Below are 24,754 nucleotides of genomic sequence, written 5' to 3'. Positions count from 1 at the left end.
TGCTGCTGACATATTATCAATAAAAGATATAAGCATATTGTACGCTCTCTTTTTTTTACTTGACTACGCAATTTTTCTATGCGTCATCCCAAAACTTGGTCTTATCAACCGGAACGAATATGAGTACATGTCATATTCGTATGCCTATGTTATTATCTCATTGCCAAATATAAATCAGTCAGAATTATCAATAAGGAAAAACGTATCACGACCAGAAGAAATAAGGAAAACAAAAAATTACTGCCGTTTTATTGAGATTTGATGTAAACATATATAGGGGTAGATCACCCCCTTAACTTGATTTGCGAGAAAAACGCAAAAACACGTATCTACTATTTTTTTGCCCTCTTCGAAATGCAATTAAGTTCATCGAGATAGGTGCAATACTTTTTTTGTTATAACGATTTTGTGAATTTCAACCCCTATAACTTTTTTCCTATGCGACCCTCCGATATGAAACCAGTTGCATTTTTCATCGTTTATCATTAAGATAATTATCCATTTGGGTGCATTCTATTATCTCAGGTGAAAATAGGTGAAACCTGAAAAGTACCCCTCGGAGGTCTCAACTTTAAAGGGTGATTTCAACCCCTAGAAACGTTTTTCCGCCGATAAAAAAAAAATACGTGTCTTTCAGATTTAGATGTAGAATAACATATTTAAATTTCATCAAAATCGAAGGACGTCAGCAGAGAACCTTTCCTTGTTAGACGACGAAAGCCAAGGAGAAGTATACCCAGCAAATGAAAAGTATGGAGCTGTCCACGTAGACATCGAAAACCGTGGAGGAATCTACCTAGATCACGAAAACCATGGAGAAACATATCCAGCCATCGAAAACCATGTAGGAATATACCTGAACCGCGAAAACCATTATGGAACATGCCTAGACATTGAAAACCATGGAATATACCTGGACCACGTAAACCATGAAGGAACATGGTTTTTGTGGTCCTTCATACTTGGACATTGAAAACTATGGAGCCGTTGACCTCGACCGCGAAAACCATGAAGAAACATGCCCAGACATTGAAAACCATGGAGGAATATACCTAGACATCGAAACCCATGGAGGAATTATCCTACACCACGAAAACCCGAGAGAAACATACCTGGACATCGAAAACTGTGGAGCCGTCAACCTCGACTGCGAAAACCATGGAATATACCTGGACCACGTAAACCATGAAGGAACATGGTTTTTGTGGTCCTTCATACTTGGTCATTGAAAACTAGGGAGCCGTCGACCTCGACCGCGAAAACCATGAAGAAACATGCCCAGACATTGAAAACCATGGAGGAATATACCTAGACATCGAAACCCATGGAGGAATTATCCTAGACCACGAAAACCCGAGGAAACATACCTGGACATCGAAAACTGTGGAGCCGTCAACCTCGACTGCGAAAACCATGGAGGAATCTACCTGGACCACGAAAACCATGGAGAAACATATCCATACATCGAAAACCATGGAGGAATATACCTAGACATCAAAACCCATGGAGGAATTAACCTAGACCACGAAAACCATAGAGAAGTATACTTGGACATCGAAAACTGTGGAGCCGTCGACCTCGATCACGAAAACCATGAAGAAACATGCCTAGACATTGAAAACTATGGAGGAATATATCTAGACATCGAAACCCATGGAGGAATTATCCTCGACCACGAAAACCTGAGAGGAACATACCTGGACATCGAAAACTGTGGAGCCGTCGACCTCGATTACGAACACCATGAAGAAACATACCTAGACCACGAAAACCATGGAGGAATCTACCTACACAGAGAAAACCATGGAGAAACATATCCATACATCGAAAACCATGGAGGAATATACCTGGATCACGAAAACCATGAAGGAACATGCCTAGACATCGAAAACCATGAAGAAACGTACTTAGACCACGAAAACCATGGAAAAACATATCCATACATCGAAAACCATGGAGGAATATACCTGGACCACGAAAACCATGAAGGAACACGTCTAGACATTGAAAACCATGAATGAATATACCTAGACATCAAAACCCATGGAGAAATTATCCTAGACCACGAAAATCATGGAGAAACATACCTAGACATCGAAAACTGTGGAGCCCTCGACCTCGACCGCGAAAACCATGAAGAGACATACTTAGACCACGAATACCATGGAGAAATATAGCTTAGACATCAAGAACTATGGAGAAATACACCTGGACATTAAAAATTATGGAGAAATACACCTGCACATCAGAAACCGTAGAGGAATTTACCTAGATATCGAAACCCATAGAGGAATTATCCGAGACCACGAAAACCATGGAGAAACATACCTGGACATCGAAACATGTGGAGGCGTCAACCTCGATCACGAAAACCATGGCGGAATTTACCTTGACATCAAGAACTATAGAGAATTACCCATGGACATGGAAAAAATATGAAGAAATACACTCGCACATTAGAAACCATGGAGGAATATACCTGGACATCGAAATCCATGGAAGAATATATCTGGACATAAAAAACTATGGGGTCGTCCACCTAGAAATCGAAAATCGCGATAGAATGTACCTAAACCTAGTCCTCCAAAACCCATGAGCTATCGCCCTAGACATCCTCGAAAAATCCAACGGCGTCGACCAGAATTTTATATTTTTTTATTTTTATTATTTATTATTTAATGTTATTTGTATTATTTAATTTTTTTATTTTATTATATTTTTATCATTTTATATTATATATTGTATAATATAATATGTTTGGAAGGAGGCAGATATCGGGACTTTTTGACTGATTTATTGCATACTGTCGGGACACTTGATGCATATCAGGACTGTCCTGACAGTACTTTCGTTACATTTGTATGTTGTCAAGACTTGTTCTGATAGTGAACCTTCTTTGTAAAACATCCTTTTATTAACGCTTGATACATATCAGGTCTGTCCCCATTAAATCCGGTTTTCCGAAAACAAGGAATGTTTCATACATTACGGTTGAAACGGCTATATGACATCGGCAAAAACAGAGAGCTCATCACAAAAAAGTTTTTCTTAAAACATACATCAGTTGCAATCCATACGAGTTTAAAGTTGCGGATAGCAATAGCATAAAAACGTACATAAATGATCAAAATTCAATTTGAAAATATGTAAACCAGCATTATTCTTATAAATTCTGCCATCCCATATATTTTTGTTCAATAATTTCCGGAAGCAGATACATTACTATCTTACTTTTAGATATTTTCGTTAGCTTCCAATATAAAGAATAATCGAAACAATGTAGCACGAACACCTTATTAAGAAGTTCAATTTTCTAGTTGCATACAGGATAATCCATTTCGAACCTTGGATCACTATGATGACAGTGGTGTCCTGATACCCATCAATAAATGTATTTGCTCCGCTCGAGTTAAATATTTTATCAATATTTGGATCCATAAGTTTTCGTGACTTATCTTTATTTTTATAAATAAACCCTAAAAAAATGCATATTTCTTTTTTGTAAAAAAATTATCGCCTTTAAATTTGCAACTGATAAGTCTATTAAGATATGAACAAGAAAACTTATCATTAAAACAAGATAAATTACTGTCCATGAATGCTAACATAGAGGAATTTTCGAGGTTAAAAAAATTAAAATAAATGATCTGATTTAAATTTTCGAAATTTTAATTTCCAATATATTTGTGAACATCGAAACTTGACATGGTTGCACAAGTTCGCCTCGAAAACGCAATACAGTCTCGGTTTATATATAATGCAATGTAATGGGTATTGTTGAGACAATTCAATTGTCGGTTGCTTTCAGGTCAGTTTTGTTTCAGCAAAAGGTATAGTTATAAGGACCTGTCTGTCTTGATATCGATCGATATACAGAGTTATCGAATTTGAATGGTTGCAGTATAACACAGAGTGAAACGTATAACTAGACAAATTTTTTGTATATTGTCTTGCATTCTTTCATTGTGATCAAGGGATTTTTGTAATTTTCTAAGTGTCGAAACCATTGTTTTTGTCTATTTTACCTCGGGTCCATTTGTTTTCGTGACTTATCTTTAGTTTACCATATCGTATAGATAGAGAAATGCAATTTGTATTACGATAATTTTCTTTGTGGACTTGAAAAAATTGCGATTAATTTCCGATAATTCCAACGACACAAGTACCTCGCTCACCCGAAGCTAGAGATTAAGCTGCATCAAACTAAAGCTCGAGTTGAAACATCCTGACAACCACCGCTACATAAGATCAAAACATACCACGACGTACTCTGATGCATTGTTGATTTTTCAAGTTTGTCGACTATTTCTTTACCAATAATCACTTGTTACGATTGTGGGAATAGAGAGCAACATCTTTTCATATTTGTTTAAAAACCTTCAATAATTTAATGATCCCGAAATATTTTTCTAATCAATTGATGCATTTTTCGAACTTCGGATATTCTAATGAAACAAAAAGTGGGCTCATATTTTTTTCACCGACGCTCCTCGTAATCAATTGTTGAATTAGGAATGAAGAGTCAAGTGATTAGATGCAATGGATCAAATTTCCATCGGAAGTTTTGTCTTTATTGCATCCGTGGTATGGGTACAAAGAATTTTAAAATAAATAAATACAAAAGTGACTGCGAATAACATTACGTTTGAGGAACATGACCGTATGCTAAATCTTAAATTTGTAGTAGCAGGTGAGCGTTTTTAGTGATACAAATACACACTCCCATGTTACATAAGTACTCTATGTAACAGAGTGACGATAAAACGAAATGTCAAAAAGCATTTGAAAAAAACTTAAAGGACTTTCTCTATGAATATGTGTACAGGTAAACGTTCATTTGTGTTATATGTACCCTACGTTAACACGTGACAAAAGAAAATATAAAATTTTAAATCGTAAGTCAAAAACTGATGCAAAATACTTTTTTGCATGAAATGCGAAAAGGATTTTCGGCTGCCATATTGGATCCGCCATTTTGAATTTCGAAATTTTGAGGGCGGATTCGTAATCAGCGACCCCGAAAACCCCCGAGTACCAATTTTTATCCGATTCAAATGAATTTTTCATTTTCGCCCGCCATATTGGATCCGCCATTTTGAATTTTGAAATTTCGAGGGCGGATTCGTAATCAATGACCCCAAAAACCCCCGAGTACCAATTTTTATCCGATTCAAACGAATTTTTTATTTTCGGCCGCCATATTGGATCCGCCATTTTGAATTTCGAAATTTTGAGAACGGATTCGTAATCAGCGATCCCAAAAACCTCCGAGTACTAAATTTCGTAACAATCTGAATACTTTTTTTTTCCCGCATTTTGGGCACTATGAGGCGAATTGGTTCTGCCGCTTAAAAGGTTAAGTTCATTCCCACCGGATAGTTCATCTGGGTCACTCAATGACTCATCAGATGGTGAATTATAATCAGATCCTCCGTTGTCAGTATCAGAATCTGTAGGAACATCTAGAAATGTAAGAAAAAATGAGCTAGAGATGTGAAGTACTTACTAACATAATGTTATATGCAATCACACATACGAGAACCGTCTGCAGCCACGATTTCAGTATCGGGAAACTCTATTTCATCTTCGACATTTTCATCGAGCTTTGCGCTACACTCCTGAGTGTTATCTGTTGAGTTATTCATAGTTATGTTGAATGTGGCATCATTCTGGATCAATTCGTTATTGTTGCGTGAAGGATCTGGTGTTGGTGGGGAGAAAATAAATGACACAATGCGTAGCGGGATAAAAGTGTAAGAAAGGTTTTATTGCTCGTAGAGTGACGTGGGCAGTATGCCCACTATTGAAAATACACCCGAACCGATGCAGATTACCCGAGTGAGAAGAGCCGGTCAACGTCGAACGAGGCTCGTTCGACGAAGCTACGAGGAGCGCTCGAAGCGTGCTTTCGCGTGCCCGATAGTTATCGTGAGAAATACCCGCAATCGATGAGAGAAACGTCCGAATGAATAAGCCAATTTGTTCCCGTGAATGTCCTGAAGGTATTGAGCGAAGTATTTTTGGTGAAACACCGTAATTACCGGAGAGATTTAGCCGAAAGTTAAACTTGAACGGAGAAGCACGTCAGCACGCTGAACGACCGGATCTAGACTAGTCAATCAATATGGAGATCGATGAAGACGCGCCGTGGGCATGCGCCACACGTCGCGTCGACCGCACCCGAATTGATTGTCCAGTACGTGCTGACCCCCCGCGAGAGCGTGAGAACTAGAGCACGAAAAGCCCATTGTCTCACATTTCCCGAATTCCCGAGCCCGCGAGCTAGCGACGCCCGCGGTGGAGCGAGCACTCGAGCCCGAGAGCGCTCGCCAGCACCTAAGCCTCGCTAATTCCCGAACAGTTATTACTATCCATGGTAATATTGACTGGCGTTGTACCGGCGCTGAAGTCATCACGCAAGCTTTCGAATTGATTCTTTTCTATTTGTTCAATCGGTATGCAGGTCTGATCGATTTGTATCGGGGAAACTGTCGACGGATTGATAGGGCTGATTTCAGTACTGGGAAACTCTGTTTCACCTTCGTCATTTTCATTGAGCTTTGCGCTACACTCCGGAGCATTATCTGCTGAGTTATTCATAGTTATGTTGAATGTGGCATCGTTTCGGATCAATTCGTTATTACTATCCGTAGTAACAATGACTCGCGTTATACCGGTGCTGGAGTCATCATTCAAACTTTCGAATCGATCATTTTCTGTGTTGCCAATCTGTATGCAAGTCTGGTCGATTGGTATCGGAAAAACTGTCGACAAGTTAGTAGAGCTAATTTCAATACCGGGAAACTCAGTTTCATCTTTGTCATTTTCATCGAGTTTTGCGCTACACTCTTCAGCACTATCTGCTGAATTGATTGTAATTAAATTCAGCGAGGCATCGTTCCTGATCAATTCGTTGTTACTATCCACAGTGATGTTGACTCGCGTTTCACCGACGCTGGAATGATTATTTAAACATCGAATCGATTCTTTTCTCTTTCATAGATCTGTTTGTAGGCCTGATCGATTTGCATCGGAAAAACTGACGACAGGTTGAGAGAGTTGGCTGGATTCCGTCGATCACCAACTATGCTTAGGTTCTCGGTATTGTCTAAAACGAGCGTTCCATCTTGAAGATTTGCTGCAATAACGTTAAGCACTATTAAAACTGGAGTTCCATATACGAAAATAGATACAGAACGATAAATTTGTTTTGAATTCATTACCGTCGAAATCGTTATTTTTTTCTGAATGCGGTGTACTAAAAATGATGGGTGCTTTCATTGCCTCTAGGAAGACGTCTTTATCAGTCAACTGCACCGAGCTATTTGGAATGATCTCATCTAGAAGGCCCATGAGCTCTGAATTGTTTTTGATCATCGAGTTAAGCGATGACGATATTTGAGATTCCTCAATTTGGGAGTCAGACGTGTAAACATCATCATTCTCAAGTAAAACGGCATCATTCATTTTTTGAGAATCTGCAATTTGTTGTCCACTGTAGACTATTTTTTTCGGATTAGTGAAAGTGATAGTATATAATCTTGCTTAAAGATTCCTTATAATTTTATCGCTAGGAGTTTTTTTTTTTATCGTAAAGAGCCGACAAGTATTTACCGGTTTGAACAGTTTTTTCATTTTTTTCGATCCCTCTAACCCTGTCATCTTTTTTTGGACATTTACAGTTTTCTTCTTTTTCCATGAGTTCTTGCAATGTAATTGTGGAAGCTGGAAATGATAATCACACAAGCATGCAAAATATTGCCGGTTATCAGGACATTTTTTACTTCAGAGTATATCGAAGGAGTATTGCAACAAAAACCTGTATTTTCTTGACGACTTTGCAAAAAAAAAACGCACGAATAAAACCTATTACTGTTTGAAAACTTTGACGTTTTGAATATGTTCGTGAAATAAAAATTTCTAATGATTTTATAGCTAACGGGTTTTTATCATAGAAAGCTGACAATTATTTACCAATCTGTACAGTAGTTCCATTTTTTTCGATCCCACTATTTTTTTCGAGGCTTTTACAATTTTCTTCTTTTTTCTTGATGTCCCGTAGTATTACTTTGCAGGCTGGAAATGACAAACCCGCAAACATGCGAAATTTCGACGGTTATCAGAATATTTTTTACGTAATAGTATATCTACTAAGAAGTATTCCAGCAAAAGACCTGTCTTTTTTTGACGACTTTGCAAAAAAACGCATAAATAATATCCATTAATGTTTGAAAACTTCGACGTTTTAAATATGTTCGTGGAATGAACATTTCTAATGGTTTAATGGCTAAGAGGTTTGATCATCAAAAACTAATAATTATTTACCGGTCTGAGCAGTTGTTTCATTTTTTTCGATCCGAAGATCTTTGTTATCTTTTTTTGGACGTTTGCGATTTTCCTTTTCTTCATTGAAATCTTGTAATGTACTTTCGCAGGCTGGAAATGATAAGCCCGTAAAATTTCGACGGTTATCAGGACATTTTATACGTAGATGTATGTAAGCAGTATTGCTACAAAATATCTATCTTTTTTTTATAATTATGCAAAAAAATGCATGATTAATATATACCAATGATTAAAAATTTCGACATTTTGGAAATGTTGTTAAAATAAAAATTCAATACGATTTGGTAACTAGGATGTTTTACCGTAAAAAGGTGACAAGTATTTACCGGTCTGAACAGTTGTTTCATTTTTTTCGATTCCACGATCCTTGTTATCTTTTTTTGGACGAATGCGATTTTCTTCCTTTTTCTTGAGGTCTTCTAATGTACTTTTGCAGGCTGAAAATAATGAACACGCAAATACTCAAAATTTCGACGGTTATCAGGACATTTTTTTCGTCAAGGTGCATCAAAGGATTATTGCTACAAAAAACCTGTCCTTTATTGACGACGTTGTAAATAACGCATAATTAATGTCTACGAATGATTGGAAACTATGACGTTATTCAATTATTCTGATGAATGAACAAAGTTGGTACGAACTTATTCGGTTTTTTGATTCTACATTTTCTACCGTTTTTTTCCAAATCTTTGTAAAACAAATGGAATAATACGAGTAATCGTAATAAAAACTTACTATTTTCTGCGATAATTTTAGCACCATATCGGCAGCCGTTGCTGTATCTAACGATGCAGGATTTTCCTTGTACACAGGTGACTTTAGTTTTATTACAAATGAAATAGACACCGTCTTCAAACAGCACGAGAACAAACATTTTGTACACTCTTCTGATCTTACTTCCACGGCAACAAGACCGAGACTAAGGACTTACACTTACACTTCCCGAAGCATTGTTTACACACGAAACGAAACTATGTTCGTGGTGACTTCTATTGAGCCTTGATCATGCAAAGACTCGAGAGTTTACTCTCATACTTCGGAAATACCGATCAAACGGTTGAATTATTTTTATTTATCTTTTCAACTTTTAATAGTGATTTTTGTCAGTATGAATAGCAAATACTTTATCGCACGAAAACAAACAGTTCGTACGCGCTTCCGTTCTTACTTCTGTGGCCACGAGACAAAGACTGAGGCGCAGTGTTCACTTACACATTCTCGGAGATTTGTTTATACTAGAAACGAAACTGTATTGGGGCGATTTGTATCGAGTCTCGATGTTTACAAATGGTTCGAAAAATGTTCTCATATTTCGAAATACACATCAAACCGATCACATGTTTTTTGTCGTTTTTCACCGTTCAATATTTTTCTTAGTTAGTATTCATAGATATTACTTTATTCTTTTTTTAATTAGAAATATTCTTATATCTACAATAATACACATACGGAAAACGTATTTCAAAAGTAAATTTTTTTTTATTGAAAAAGAATGTTTCTGTTTTTAAAAAATGTCTCGAAAACTTGAAAGAAAAGTTTCGAGGGTGGAAGTAACGGGTATAAATATTGGAGATTCCTAGAAAATATTTAAAAAATGGTTTGGACGAGTAGAGGTGAGAATTATCGGTCTCAATCTAATTGTTTACGCATTACAAAATGCTCATTGCGATAACTACCACCGTAAATTTGAATAAACGCCAAGTCGAGTATCCCGATGAATCAGTTCAATCGAAAGACCGGAATGTACCCAACGACGAAGAACTTCGTATTGCTTCTTAATATTTAACTGATTTTTTCCTCAGAAGTATTGTTTTTAGATGGATGTCAGTTATACATTCACGTACAGCTCGATTGATAACGTCTAGAGTATTGAAATCTTCGCTGAATGCAAAATAACAATATGCATAAATGCAAAGTAAAGAAATCAGATAGAATATATAAAAAACGCATCTACTCTACGTTGTATATAGATCGTTGTCAGGACAAAAAGGTCCTCACAACCATCGTTGGCTGAAACAAAACTGACCTGAAAGCAATGGATAGTTGAAACGTACCGACAACGGACACTACATAGCAATGCATACCAAACGAACCTATATTCGTTGTAATAACTTTTATCGAGTCTTGATCATACAAGAACTAGATGTTTACAAATGTTTCAAAAAATATTCTTATACTTCGGAATACACATCTAACCGAACACTTGATTTTCGTCGATTATCAACGCTCAATACTTTTCTTCTTTAGTATTGATGGCCAGTAGTTTATTCTCTTTTTAATTAGAATTCTTATTTCAAAAGTAATTCTTTTTTATTGAAAAATAATGTCCCTGTTTTTGAAAATTGTCTCGAAAACTTGAAAGAAATGTTTCGAGGATGGAAGCAACGAGTATAAATATTCGAGATGCGTATGAAATATAAAAAAATGGTTTGGAAGAGTAGAGGTGTGAATTATCGGTCCCAATCTGGTTGTTCACGCATTATAAAATGCTCATTGCGATAACTAATACCGTAAATTTGAATAAACGCCAAGTCAAATATCCCCATGAATCAGTTCAATCGAAAGACCGGAATGTAGCGGACGACGAAGAGCTTCGTTTTCTTTTCTCATATTTGACGGATTTTTTCCCCAGAAGTTTTGTTTTTAGATGGATATCAGTTATACATTCACGTACAGCTTGATTGATAACGTCTAGAGTAATGAAATCTTGGCTGAAAGCAAAATAATAATATGCATGAACGCAACGTAATGAAATCGGATAATATATTGTGACGGATTTTTCCAAGCCCCGAAAAATGCCACAAAAGTCTGGCTCTCTTTCCCGTCGATTTTAAACAAAATCTAAGATGGAAATTTTAAGGTTGGGCGCCAGTCGCAAAGCGACTCGACGGCAAAGAGAGAGAGACGTAAAGTTGACCAGCTTGCGATCAGCGGGATGGGCGGGGTGACCTCGGGAATAATTAAAACACAAAAATACGTTTGGAAATAATAATAACAAATTTAATCTTAAAGTCGAAAAATATAAGAAAAATGACAACAGAAATACGCACGCTCGGGATTAGTTCCAGTCGCAAACAAATTTACATTATTTCGCTCAAGAAAAGAGTCTATCCAAATTTAATTTATCGAAAGATTTAACACGGGAGAACGAAAATATAACGATCACGCGACTCTACTGAACCACGGGGGAAGAATCGCGAACTCACACACTCAAAATTCTCGCACGCTCACACACAAAATTGGTCGGGATCCTACATCCTCTACAATCTAAACCGAGCTCGAATTTATTCTCTCCGTGGATCTACTCACGGTCGAGAAAATAAATTTTAAGATGAAAACGAAATTGTCGATGTTTTATTCGCAATACCGAGCCCCCGATATTCGGTTACTCGGTCGAGCTATCGAACGTTGTTCGCGTCAAATCATCCCGACCCAGTCACTCACACACGCACGCAATTACACAATTTCGCGACCCTTCAGCCCGGGAAACAACTTACGCCAATCGGGAACAATTATTTACCAAACGCGAAACTTGGAAACAGGAAACACGAAAATTGGAGATCTCGAGTACGGCCACGATTACTCTTCGACACAAAATTTAACTTTAAATAACGCGAAACGCTAAACGGGTGATCGCGGGAACAAAAATCGAAAGAGCCGACAAAGAAACGCGTGACAGAGTCGTCATCGTGACCAAATTTCTCTCAACATAAGAGAAGGACGGTAATTCTTTTAATTATGCACGATCACGAAAAATATGACCCGGGAAAGATGTTCGAGGGCCCACCAACCAAACCAGAAAGTGAAAAGGAAGGAACTCACGGTGTTTCTTCCCATTTTCGCGACACGTCCTCTCTGCTCGATACTTCACGAGAATCTCCTCGAGAACCAGAACGTTACGCGTAACGAGGATTTTGTCTCCCGCCCCTCTCCTAATTTCGAATACTCCCGAAAATTATTGACAGGTCCGGCGCAATTACAAAATTGGTCCGAGCGTTAGACAGGGCCCCAGAATGAGTTTGAAAATCGGGAAATGCTACACACGATGTCAATGCATTTTACCCCTGGCTCGACCATTATATATTTACGCAAGAAAACGGACCGTGGAGTTCGCATAATTTACGGGACCTCACGAGAATGATGCGATGATCGCCGTTCGATGATTGTCGACGGGAGAATCCGGCGGGTACGACGGCCCTGGCGTAACGATGGAAAAACAACCAAGTCCTCGATGCCAAACGAATATTTTCCAACTCGAATACTCTCGAGCCTTCCGTGAGATTTCCGTTGCCTCGTCCTTCTATCAACAACAGAATGCGAAGTCCTTTCTCTCTCTCTCTATCTTTCCCGGGATCACTCACATGAAAAAATGTATTCCAAGACGCAAATTAATAAAATATTAACAAAACTATCGCCCTAAGCAAGCCCTGTGAGATAATCGTGTGGCCGAAGTATCGAGCAGGAGCTATGGGAGCGCTCTCCTTCCGATACTCTATGCTTTAGTGACGGTCAAAAATAAAAAACCGTCACAATATATATAAAATACATGTACTCCGCGATGTATATAGATCGTTGTCGGGACAAAAAGGTCCTGACAACTATCGTTTGTTGAAACGAAACTGACTTGAAAGCAACCGTCAGTTGAAGGGCCCCGACGCAGCATAGCGTTGCCTACAGAATGAGACTGTATTGTCGTTCCGTGGCGAACTTGTATGATCATAGGAAGATTCGACGTTCACAAACATTCTGAAAATTATTTTCATATTTCAGGGATACCTCATCAATCAGAGCACTTATTTTGGGTTTTCAACGTTAAATATTTTTCCTGGTAACATTCATGCACAGTAACTTACCTTCTCTGAATGATTCATTTTCTTAGTCATATCTTAATATATTCATCGGTTGCAAATTTGGAAGCTATATGTTTGACTATAAAGAAACAGGCATATTTTTTCAGTCGTCTGATGGTAATGAAGAGATAAGTTACGAAAACGGTTGGATCCGTGTATGGATGTTTGCAATACGTGGATGAGATGAAAATAATGGTTTGTACACGTTGAATATTAAAAATATCTCTTAGTTATGCATAAAAAACCGTAATAGAATATACAAGATATTTGTTTCATTCTACGTTTTCGTTACACTCGAACACTCCACGTTACACTACAACAATGTAAGTTCAACAACTATGCATATTGATCGATGTCAGGACCGACATCTTCTCATGCCGACCTCTCGTTGAAACGAAACTGACTTGAAAGCAAGCGACATTTGAAACGTCCTGACAACCACCATGCGATATCTGTGATCAGAGCAAAACTGTCCTGACAGCAACGAAGAGTTTAAGTTTTAAGTTAAAATCTCTCTCAAAATCAGCCAGTTGTTAAAACGTTCCAATGACCACAGTATTGCATTGCAAACATACCTAGACGTACATAAAAGAACCGAGTTAACTGAGTTCTTCGAGTACCTTTTTTTCCAATGTCATTAAATAGAACAGACCATTGCCATTCACCTTTCATTTCAAGATCCGTGATTGTGAATAACTTTCACTCAGAAGTTCCATTACACAGGATATTTGCGATAGGAAAAAATGCTCATAGATCTTGTTGATGACTTTCTCATACGTTTTAATGAATTAAGGGGTTTGCCCCGTGTGGCAACTGGATTTTTTTGGATTCAAGGTGTTTATTCAAAAGCAAGAAATTTATCCCAGCCTTTTTATTTTGAACTATAACATATCAACGAAACGCTAGAAACGTTTGAAGAGGGTTGACAATAGCGGGGTTTCCTTGGATTCCTTGTAAGTTATTTAGCAGTAATTGTCAGGACGTTACAATAATTGGTCACATTCAGGACAGTCTAAGTTTTAATCCTCGTCAGTTTAGAGAACGTTTGTGTCTTGACACCGACAATGATTATGGTGTTATGCTGTGTATTGTTGAAACAACAATTTTTTCCGTTTTCATTTCTGACTGTTCAGTAATTATTTTATCAACAAAAGCTCCGTTACAACACAGCCGCCTATATCGACCGATTTGGCTCTATGTTTTCTTAAATCTAGTGCTCATGAAATGCGCAAGATCATGAAAATGCATTCCGTAAGCCACGGATGAAAAAATAATCCATCTGAGTACTAACTTCATCAGAAGGAGTTCAATCTAGCAATTCCCAAAGCCGTTTCTAACCGTTTAATCATCATTGCCAATGGAAAGGAAAAAAAACGATTCAACGATACAATAATATAGGTTTTTTAAGATATATAGTAGTATTATGATGAATAGGTTGTTACAGATCCGTGTTGTCTTGAAAATAATTTTTCATTAACGTTACTCAAAGGTTATTTGGTGTATAGGTGCATAATACCCAAAGATATTTGGTACATAGGTAGTTGACAGAACATTTCAATAATTCCTTATTGTCAGGACAAAACCGATAAAATCTTGACACAACGAAACGGATTTTATCAGGACCTTAGAATTATCGGTAGTTGTCAGGAACTTGTTGTCCCGTGAACTGCCAAGAGTTGAAATGTCCTGATAAAGACCGCTAAAATGTGTTTTGCTGCTGCGCGGCGTAATTATCTATGCAAACATTATCTGAGCATAGAAGTACCTTGTTTAGCATGGATTTAATGATTTTCAATAAAAATAATGACACCTTGTAAAAAGTCCTCGCAACTATCATCTTACAAACATATATATTCCTTCATGGTTTTCAATGTCCAGACATGTTCTTTCATGGTTTTCGTGGTCCAGGTATATTTCTCCATGGTTTTTGATGTATGGATATGTTTCTCCATAGTTTTCGTGGTCTAGGTACGGTCCTCCATGGTTTTCGATGTATGGATATGATTCTCCATGGTTTTCGTGGTCTGTGTATGGTCCTCCATGGTTTTCAACGTCTAGGCATGTTTCATCATGGTTTTCGTGGTTCAGGTATATTCCTCCATGGTTTTCGATGTCTGGATATGTTTCTCCATGGTTTTCGTGGTCTAGGTAGATTCCTCCATGGTTTTTGTGGTTCAGGTATGTTCCTCCATGGTTTTCGATGTCTGGATACGTTTCTCCATCGTTTTTGTGGTCTAGATAGATTCCTCCATGGTTTTCGTGGTTTCTTCATGATTTTCGCGGGCGAGGTCGACGGCTCCATAGTTATCGATGCCTGGGTATGCTTCTCCATGGTTTTCGTGGTCTAAGTTGATGGTTCCACAGTTTTCGATGGCTAGGTCTGAGTTTACATAGTTATTGTTCTCTAGGTATATTTCTCCATCACTTCCGTGATCTAGGACGATGACTCCATACTTTTCGATTTCTAGCTATGTGTCTACATAGTTTTCAATGTCTAGGTATATTCCTCCATGGTTTCGGATGTCCAGGTATATTTCTCCATAGTCTTCAATGGCTAGGTATGTTCTTTTATGGTTTTCGTGGTCTAGATATATTCCGTCATGGTTTTTGATGTTAGGTCAACAATTCCATAGTTTTCGATGTCTGGATATGGTTCTCCATGGTTTTCATGGTATAGGTCGACGGCTCCATTATTTTCGATGTCTACGTCGACAGCTCCATGGTTTTCGATGGCTTTGTCCATCGCTTTCGTCGTCCTGGTATGTTTTTTCATGCTTATCGAGATCTAGATCAACGGCTCCGTAGTTTTCAATGTCCAGGTATGTTTTCCCATTGTTTTCGTGGACTAGCTTCATAAATTTTACTATCCCGGTCGATAGCTTCCTGGTTTCCGACGTTGAGGTAAATTTGTCCATGGTTTCCGATATGAAAGTCAACGGCTCTATAATATCCGATAGTGTGGTGAGTTTTTCTTAGGTTTTCGATGTTTAGGTTGACGACCGCATGGTTTTTGATATCTCAGTCGACGCCTCTATAGTTTTCGATGTCTAGGTTGGCGACTATAGGGTTTTCGACGTCTAATTGGATGCCTTCGTATTTTTCAATATATATTCGACAATTTTATATTTCCCGATATTTAGGTAAACGGTACAATGGTTTACGATATATTTCCTTATAGTTATCCATATCTATATCTGCGATTCAATAGTTTACATTAACGAGGCATGTTCAGACGTTACAGAAGACCATGAAAAAATATCACTGGACACCAATAACCATAAAGCTGTGGTCTTAGACATGGAATACCATGGAAATATCTCCTTGGACATTGCAAACCATTGACAGTATCCATGTCAACATGGAATGCATTGAAAGAGAAAAAGAAGATAGTTTCAAAAATTATTTTTCCAAGTAAACGAACGGAGCTTTTCAAAAAAAGGAATAGAAAATTAAAACATCATCCCGTTGCATAGGAATTTCCCACACTTTCATTGGAAAATTTGATTTGCTGAATAGATAATCAAAATCGTTGCCATTATTGATTGTAAAAGATTTCAAGTCACATGAACATAACCGCACAGTTTTCGTCCGTCTACTTAGAAAAATTGGCTGTACAATAGTGTTGATTGCTTTTGTCACATAGAGAAAAGCACTCAAATTGAAACAAATAATTTTAAAAATTTTCGTTGAAAACGAGGAATGTGTTTTTTTTCCTAAATAGATATTGTCCCGCCCCTTAAAAATAAGGGAATTCAGAAAAAAATAATTGAAAAAGTAAAAAAGGAACGCCAAGTATTAAAAGGTCGCGACCGTAGTTTCCAATGATTTTCTATATTTGTATTATCAATAAAAAACTTGAAAATATAAAAAAAAATGAGATCGTTTTCTGAAGTTGCCAAATACAGTGAATGACATATGGTTCCTATATAGTTGTCACGTCTCTCAAAAAGCAGTGAAATCAGTAAATATTAAAACTTCAAAAAGTAAAAAAGCCACGCCAAGTATTAAAAGGTCGCGACCGTAGTTTTAAATGAATTTTCTATTTTCGCATTGTCAATAAAAAAATATGAAAAAATTATTAACTATGAAAAATCATGAGATCTATTGTAACATATACAGTGAATGAATTACGTTTCTTGTAGGAATTCAGAACTTTGGAAATAAAAAAAAATGAGATCATTTTCTAACGTAGCCAAGTACAGTGAATGAAATAAGGTTGCTGTGGAATTCATTCGTGTACACTTTTAGCCCTTAGCACTTACTTCTTCAGGAAAATTTTCCAGCAAGCGGCACAGAGCAACAAAGGATTCCAGAATGATTCTGCAATTATTAAGAAATTATCATCTGCTTTTATGCTAGCTCAGGTTATAAACTTAAAACATTTTACACAATATGATACAAGAACCTTTTATAAAGAAAAGCGCAAATACGTGTACAAGTGCATGCGTTGTATCTATGCTATGTACTGCACACATTCATTGTCAATATTACACACAAACTTGGCGTGCATGGTTTTCAATCGGAAGCTCGGGAAGAGACAATTGTTCAAATTTACTATGAAAACAATAATTAATTAGTATTGTATGAACGATTGTGAAAAAACCGATCTTCCAATAAAATAAGAGAGGTCCTGTTATATAATGATTTGGTAAACAATATAGATGGGTGAAATTTATCGATAAAATTGAACAATCAAACGAACGGATAAAGAAATGAAACAAATTAATCCTTTTATATGCCTTAATCTTGTTTGGATAGATACGGCCATTCTTTCATGCGCATACGCATTCTAATTTATCCACCCGTCACTTTCACTCGTTTGTCCGTACACTCATTTTTTTACCAAATGGGCAGATGATTGGATGAATTACGCAAGTACTGGAATGGATGAACAAAGGAGTAAGCTGTGTAAAAATTGATTTGAGAAAAGAAAACGCGTTGAATAGGAAGCATTTGGAGTAATGAATTTAGTCGAACTAGTCCAGAATGCATATTTTTCTTTATGTACGCAGCGCGGGATCTTACGTCGAACTACTCAATAAAATAGTTGGATGGAAAAGGGATGGCAAATTAAAAAACAATTACATTAGTGGATATTTAAGTTTTCTTCAAATATATGATCGGATGCGGCATTCCTTCGCCGAGCTTCCGATTGAAAACCATGTACGCCAAGTTTGTGTGTAATATTGACAATGAATTTGTGCAGTACATCGCATAGATACAACGCATGCACTTGTACACGTATTTGCGCTTTTCTTTATAAAAGGTTCTTGTATCATATTGTGTAAAATGTTTTAAGTTTATAACCTTAGCTAGCATAAAAGCAGATGATAATTTCTTAAAAATTGCAGAATCATTCTGGAATCCTTTATTGCTCTGTGACACTTGCTGGAAAATTTTCCTGAAGAAGTGAGTGCTAAGGGCTAAAAGTGTACACGAATAAATTCCACATGAACCTTATTTCATTCACTGTACTTGGCTACGTTAGAAAATGATCTCATTTTTTTTTATTTCCAAAGTTCTGAATTCCTACAAGAAACATAATTCATTCACTGTATATGTTACAATAGATCTCATGATTTTTTATAGTTAATAATTTTTCCATATTTTTTTATTGACATAATCCATACCATGAAAAAAAAGTCGGTCCGCCTTTTACCGAAAGACTTCATTAAAAAGGTCATGGATGACGATTGCATTTCTTCCCAAAGTTTCACAAAAAAAAACCAGAGGACATCTTTTGATGAACAATGGACGAATTCTGGGAATGCAGGTGCTAGTATTTCTGAACCTTGTAAACGTAGAAGTCGGTTCCCCATTTTTTTTCATCGAAGACTTAAATTTAATTAGGAAAGGTCCTTGCAATGACCGAAACAAATCTTTCGTTTCGGACGTCATAAATCCTATACTTTATTACTACCGCACAGGTTGCTGCTGTTTCTTAGGGATGAAGACATGAGTGGCTTCCTCCGATAACCATTTCATAGAATTCTGCTTTGAGAAAAACCTGTGTGGAAGTTCACGTAAAAAAAACCCACTGTTCAAAAAACTTTTGCTAAAAGTTATAAATTTTATTGTCTCACTCCCTCTCTCACACTTTCCACTTGACCATCACCCCCTCCTACCTCTCCACGTCGCCTCCAGCCTCTTCCTCTCTCTCTCTCTCTGACCATCCCCTCTACAACGGTTCCCCCTTCACACCCTGCCCCGCAATAAACCCCGCGGCGGTCCCTTCCCCGCGCTCCCCCGTCCCCGCACCCCCCTGAGATCCCTGGTCCAGGTCTCTCTTAGGTTCTCTATTCTCCACATTACAACATCTTGGAATTGTTCTAAGAAGCTTGTAAATCCAAAAAAATCACATGCAAGCTAGTCATTTCTTACTCTATGGTGGCAGAGACTTATAAGATAATCTATTTTTTTCAGACTTTCAGGATCTTCTGGTATTATTCACAATATTCAACGTCGATTGGATCGATACAAATTATGTTTAAACATGAGTAAAAAGTACTTGTCCGGCCCATCACATTCCACTAAAATTGTTCATTTAAATAAAAATCAGGGCTTTACTAGAACTGATGGAGCACAAATATTCATGTAGAGGAAATTTAGAGAGTTATCTTCAAGTTATTTTTCCTTAATTGCACTAATTTAATAAGAATAAAAAACATTTTGCACATTAATATGTTCAAGCTTCCAAAATAACTTCCCAGTTTGTATTGCAATGACAGCAATTTTTACTTCTCACTTCTAATAATAATAAACTAATAATAAATCGCATTTCAATAAATTTTTAACTGGATTCTGCCGTACAATTTCGTTCTTTTAAGATTGATTTTTATTTGAATGAATAGTGATGGGCTGGACAAGTACTTTTAACTCATATTTGAACATAATTTCTATTGATCCAATCGAAATCGAATATTGTGAATAATACCAGAAAATCCTGAAAGTCTGAAGAGAATCGATTTTCTTATAAGTCTCTGCCACCATAGAGTAAGAAATGACTAGCTTGCATGTGATATTTTTGCATTTCAAAGCTTCTTTTAGAACAATTCCATAATGTTGAAATTTAGAGTTACTCATAAATTACTTGTCCGGCGATTTTAGTACATCATACATTTTAGTGCTGCACGTAACTCAAGTGGTAACTTTTTTCAATTTATTAGAAAATACTTGGCGTCGAATTGATATTATTAATTTTAATGCTGTAAGTAACTTAGATGGAATTTTTTTTCAAATTGATTTTATTGTTAGAGTAAGATAAGAAAAATGAGGCATCATTTTTCAAAATGTTTTCAAGCGCGATATTTCGGTTTTTTATTTCTCATATTTTAGTTGAATTTTTTTCACTTTACAAACGAATTGCAGATTTCTTTTTTTTCAATGTATTGTTTTTCTCCAAATGTGTGAATTTTTTTTTCGAATTGTTCTGTTGAAATTATTTACAGTTGGCTACATAATTTTTTTTAAGGAATTTTTATTACATTTTTAGTGATATGATCAGGAAACATGGAAGCATCAATGTACTTGTCCCAACCTTTTGTTCTCTAAGGGTTTGATGAATATCCTTGATAATATTTATAATGAGAAAAAAAAATTAAACTTTAAGCTAAAATAACTGTTAAACCAATAGACTCAGCTAGAAATCATTTTTTTTGTAGAGCGTCAAATTCTCTATGAAAATATGTATGTCTCGAAATTTCGAATTTATTTGTCCCAGAGTTATGAAATACTAAAGAACGAAAGGAATTTTTGTCATGTTATGTTATTTCCATAAGAATCTTAGGTTGGAATGTGGACTATCTAAGAGTTAATATTGAGAGCTCATATTTTCAGGAAACAATTTTTTATTAATTTGGAAGCATTTGAGCCCCTGGGAGCACATAAATTCGAAAACACCCCTTTTAAGGACCACCCTAGTAAAATATATCTTAAGCTCACGTCAGTCGTGAAAGGTTGAATCGAAAAATTTAATTCACATGACTTGCTTAAAAGGAAATTCAATTTCGTACAAAATTTTAATTTACGATATCTTTGAAAAATCAGTCGAGAAGTAGATTTAAACACATGTTTTCATCTAAAATTCGTTTTGAATAGTAATAGTTCGGAAACAGTTGACTTGAACGTTTTTTCTCAAAGGACTTTTTTTGTAGCCAATCAAGAGACTCAGTAGAGTCTCGGGACAAGTACATTGACAGCCCTGTCGTCTGCTGGCCTGAGGCTCTCGCCGAGACTATCTTTTCTCTAAATAAAACGAAAGTTCAAAAAAATTCAACAATAAAAAACAATCGAAAAAAATTCTCTAAAGAAAAATAAAAATTTTCAAAAAAATTCATAAATATTGAACAAATTGAAAAATGTACTATCCAAGTTACATGCAGTATAAAAATGTATGATATCAATTAGAGGCCAAGATTTTATTGATAATTTGGAATATTTATTGAACAAATCGGAAACTTTAATTGAAACTCATGATAATTATTTTCAAGAAAAAAGTTAATGAAAAAAAAGTCATAACGGAAGTTACGTGCAGTACTAAAATGTATTATATCAATTCGAGGTCAAGTATTTATCGGTTATTGGAAATATAATCTCCGGCGACAAATGAGTGTTGAGAATCCTTGTCGGGCTCACAACGTTTTATCAAAATTACTAAAAAATTAATGGAAATGAAATCATTAAAAATTCACATGAAAGTCATTCGTTACTTCAACATGGTACACACTTTAAAGAATCGATTCCCCTCCGATTTTCAGGATCCCCTGGTATTATTCACAACATTCAACTTCGATTGGATCGGTACAAATTATGTTCAAATACGTCTTAAACGTACATGTCCGGCCCATAACTTTTTATTCAAATTGCTCATTCGAAAACAAATCAGGGCTGCTCTAAAATGACAAATATAATAAAATCGATAGAAATAAAAATAATATCTCCAAGTAATTTGAACTTGATTGTTCGCAAGTTCGTATAGCAATATCCACTTCTCATTTTCTTCAGTGAACACATACCATTCGGTAAGAACCAATGAAAATGAGAAATAATCATTTTCTTCAGTGAACACATACCATTCGGTAAGAACCCATGAAAATGAGAAATAATCAGGCATATTACCAGAAATTTTCGAATCTACTCAGCCATGCAATGTTTTTTTTTCTATAGTTACGTACACATTTTGATAAATACCACTAGTCGAGTACGACACGTGGATTCCTGGAATTTGGAGAAAAATTATTTTGTTGTGAATTCTGACATCATATGATATAAATAGATTAATCAACTTTATCTTTCATTTTCGTTTCATTTTGACAAGAGCGATTCGAAGGAAAATTATTTTCTCGGGAATTCCTTAATATTAACACATGTATTAACTTTGTTTTTGATTTGTTTTCGAATGAGCAATTTGAATAAAAAGTGATGGGCCGGACAAGGACGTTTAAGACGTATTTGAACATAATTTGTACCGATCCAATCGAAGTTGAATGTTGTGAATAATACCAGGGGATCCTGAAAATCGGAGGGGAATCGATTCTTTAAAGTGTGTAACTTGTTGAAGTAACGAATGACTTTCATGTGAATTTTGAATGATTTAATTTCCATTAATTTTTTAGTAATTTTGATAAAACGTTGTGAGCCCGACAAGGATTCTCAACGCTCATTTGTCGCCGGAGATTATATTTCGAATAACTGATAAATACTTGACCTCGAATTGATATAATACATTTTAGTACAGCACGTAACTTCCGTTATGATTTTTTTTTCATTAACTTTTTTCTTGAAAATAATTATCATGAGTTTCAATTAAAGTTTCCGATTCGTTCAATAAATATTCCAAATTATCAATAAAAACTTGGCCTCTAATTGATATCATACATTTTTATACTGCATGTAACTTGGATAGGACATTTTTCAATTTGTTCAATATTTATGAATTTTTTTGAAAATTTTTATTTTTCTTTACAGAATTTTTTTTGATTGTCTTTTATTGTTGAATTTTTTTGAACTTTTCAATTTTTCGTTTATTATTTCTATAGAATTTTTTTCCTGGTTCTGAATCTTTTTTCTATGTCATCCAGAAACAAGAGACCATCAATGTACTTGTCCCAACCTTTTTTTCCCAAGGTGAATCGATCTGCTGCAAACTGATGGAATGAAAACAAGGATCGGAGAGGGCAGAGCCAAACTGAATATCAAGCAAAATATGGGGATGTTTAAAAATAATGACAACACAAGATATAAATTAGAAAACATTTATTCAATTAAAGTTACTAATATCATTCTAACAGTTGCGTGTATTTTAGTTCTATTTATTCGTATATATAACCTTGACATATAACCACGCCACTGACGATATATTCGCACTGGACAATATTTCTCGTACTCGGGTTTAATTGAAGGATTATATCAGTTAACACTTTCCAATCGAACGAAATAATGAAATCTTGAAAAGTTTCGTTGACATATGCATCGCGCATTTTGAAAGGAACATTTTTCGCGAGTCTTTAAAACAGCCGATGGACACGTGATGGCCAAATGACAGGGCTCTTCATTTTTTCTGTCTCGCGGAGTACGCGGGTTTCAAGGGTTTTTCTTGGGAAAAATCCTTGGAATAGACCGAAGGGGTGATCTCATAAAAAACGAGGCCCTCGAGTGGATTCGGGGCCTTTGGGGTCACAGGACACGAGCGAAGACGCGAGACGGGGAGTCTTGCTTCACCGGACAATCCCTCGGGACCTTCCAACTTTTTTTTACTGATCAGAGTCTACTATCGTTTTGCTTCAAGTCATACCTATTTTTTTGTATTTTCTCAGTTACTAATAGAAGAGTGTACTGTTCGTGGACTACATATATTTTCTTTTACTGTGAATAAATATTGTTCCTACAGATCAGAAGTGGGATACACTTGAAGCGCACAAAAGTGGACAGTGAAAAGTGAAAGTAGAACAGTGATAATTCGGTGCTGATCATAACGATACCGCAAACTCATACGGCGAGAAACAGTGATGAGTTCTAAACGTGAACGTGATGGCGCTGGTAGTGGAAGCCGCAAGCGCGCTCGCGACGCGTCAGAGGACCGCGACGACGATCGGATAGTGAGACGCTCAAGGTCACGATCGTCGCTGGAATCGGCGAGGAGCCGCAGCACTTCTCGAGAGGGCCGCATTGGCAGCGCTGGCACTAGCAGCCATGACTCGGACATTGCGCGTTTGGCTCAGGTAATAGCGATTATGTCGGACCGGAATGCGAGCAGATCCAATAACTTCATTAACGAGAAATTTCTACCGGAGTTCGATCCGGCCGATAGAGCACTCCCCGCGATCGAATGGGTAGAAAAAATTAACCAGTGCGGTATTTTATATGACTGGGACAGCAAGACCAAGCTATATCTGGCGGTGTGTAAACTACGGGGAAACGCCAAAATTTGGCACAAGTCCCTGTACAATGCGCATCTGTCCTGGGAAGCTTTCTCGATTGCCATTGCTAAACAATTCCGAGGCGACGCGAGCTTCGGTGAGCTCCTTAGGGAAGCAGTCTTGTACACGAGTAAGCCAGGG

The 24,754-nt window shown here is 36.6% G+C and overlaps 1 protein-coding gene across 7 annotated transcripts in view; it reads left to right on the top strand.

The window, feature by feature from the left end:
- The window catches only part of rdgB (retinal degeneration B), a 1,063,172-nt gene that overhangs the window by 10,573 nt on the left and 1,027,845 nt on the right, over nucleotides 1-24,754 (top strand). The window contains exon 1 of one of the 7 annotated variants that reach the window (XM_043425617.1): nucleotides 7,430-7,448. The exons of the other annotated variants lie outside the window; for them this stretch is intronic. The gene's annotated coding sequence lies outside the window, so the exon portion shown is untranslated. Of the gene's footprint in view, nucleotides 1-7,429; nucleotides 7,449-24,754 lie in introns of those variants that run through there. 7 annotated transcript variants of the gene reach the window in all.

This window comes from Venturia canescens, chromosome 8, assembly GCF_019457755.1.
Source record: "Venturia canescens isolate UGA chromosome 8, ASM1945775v1, whole genome shotgun sequence".
Lineage (NCBI taxonomy): Eukaryota > Metazoa > Arthropoda > Insecta > Hymenoptera > Ichneumonidae > Venturia > Venturia canescens.
Note: the sequence above shows the minus strand (reverse complement) of the source record. Positions and strands in the feature narration are given on the sequence as shown.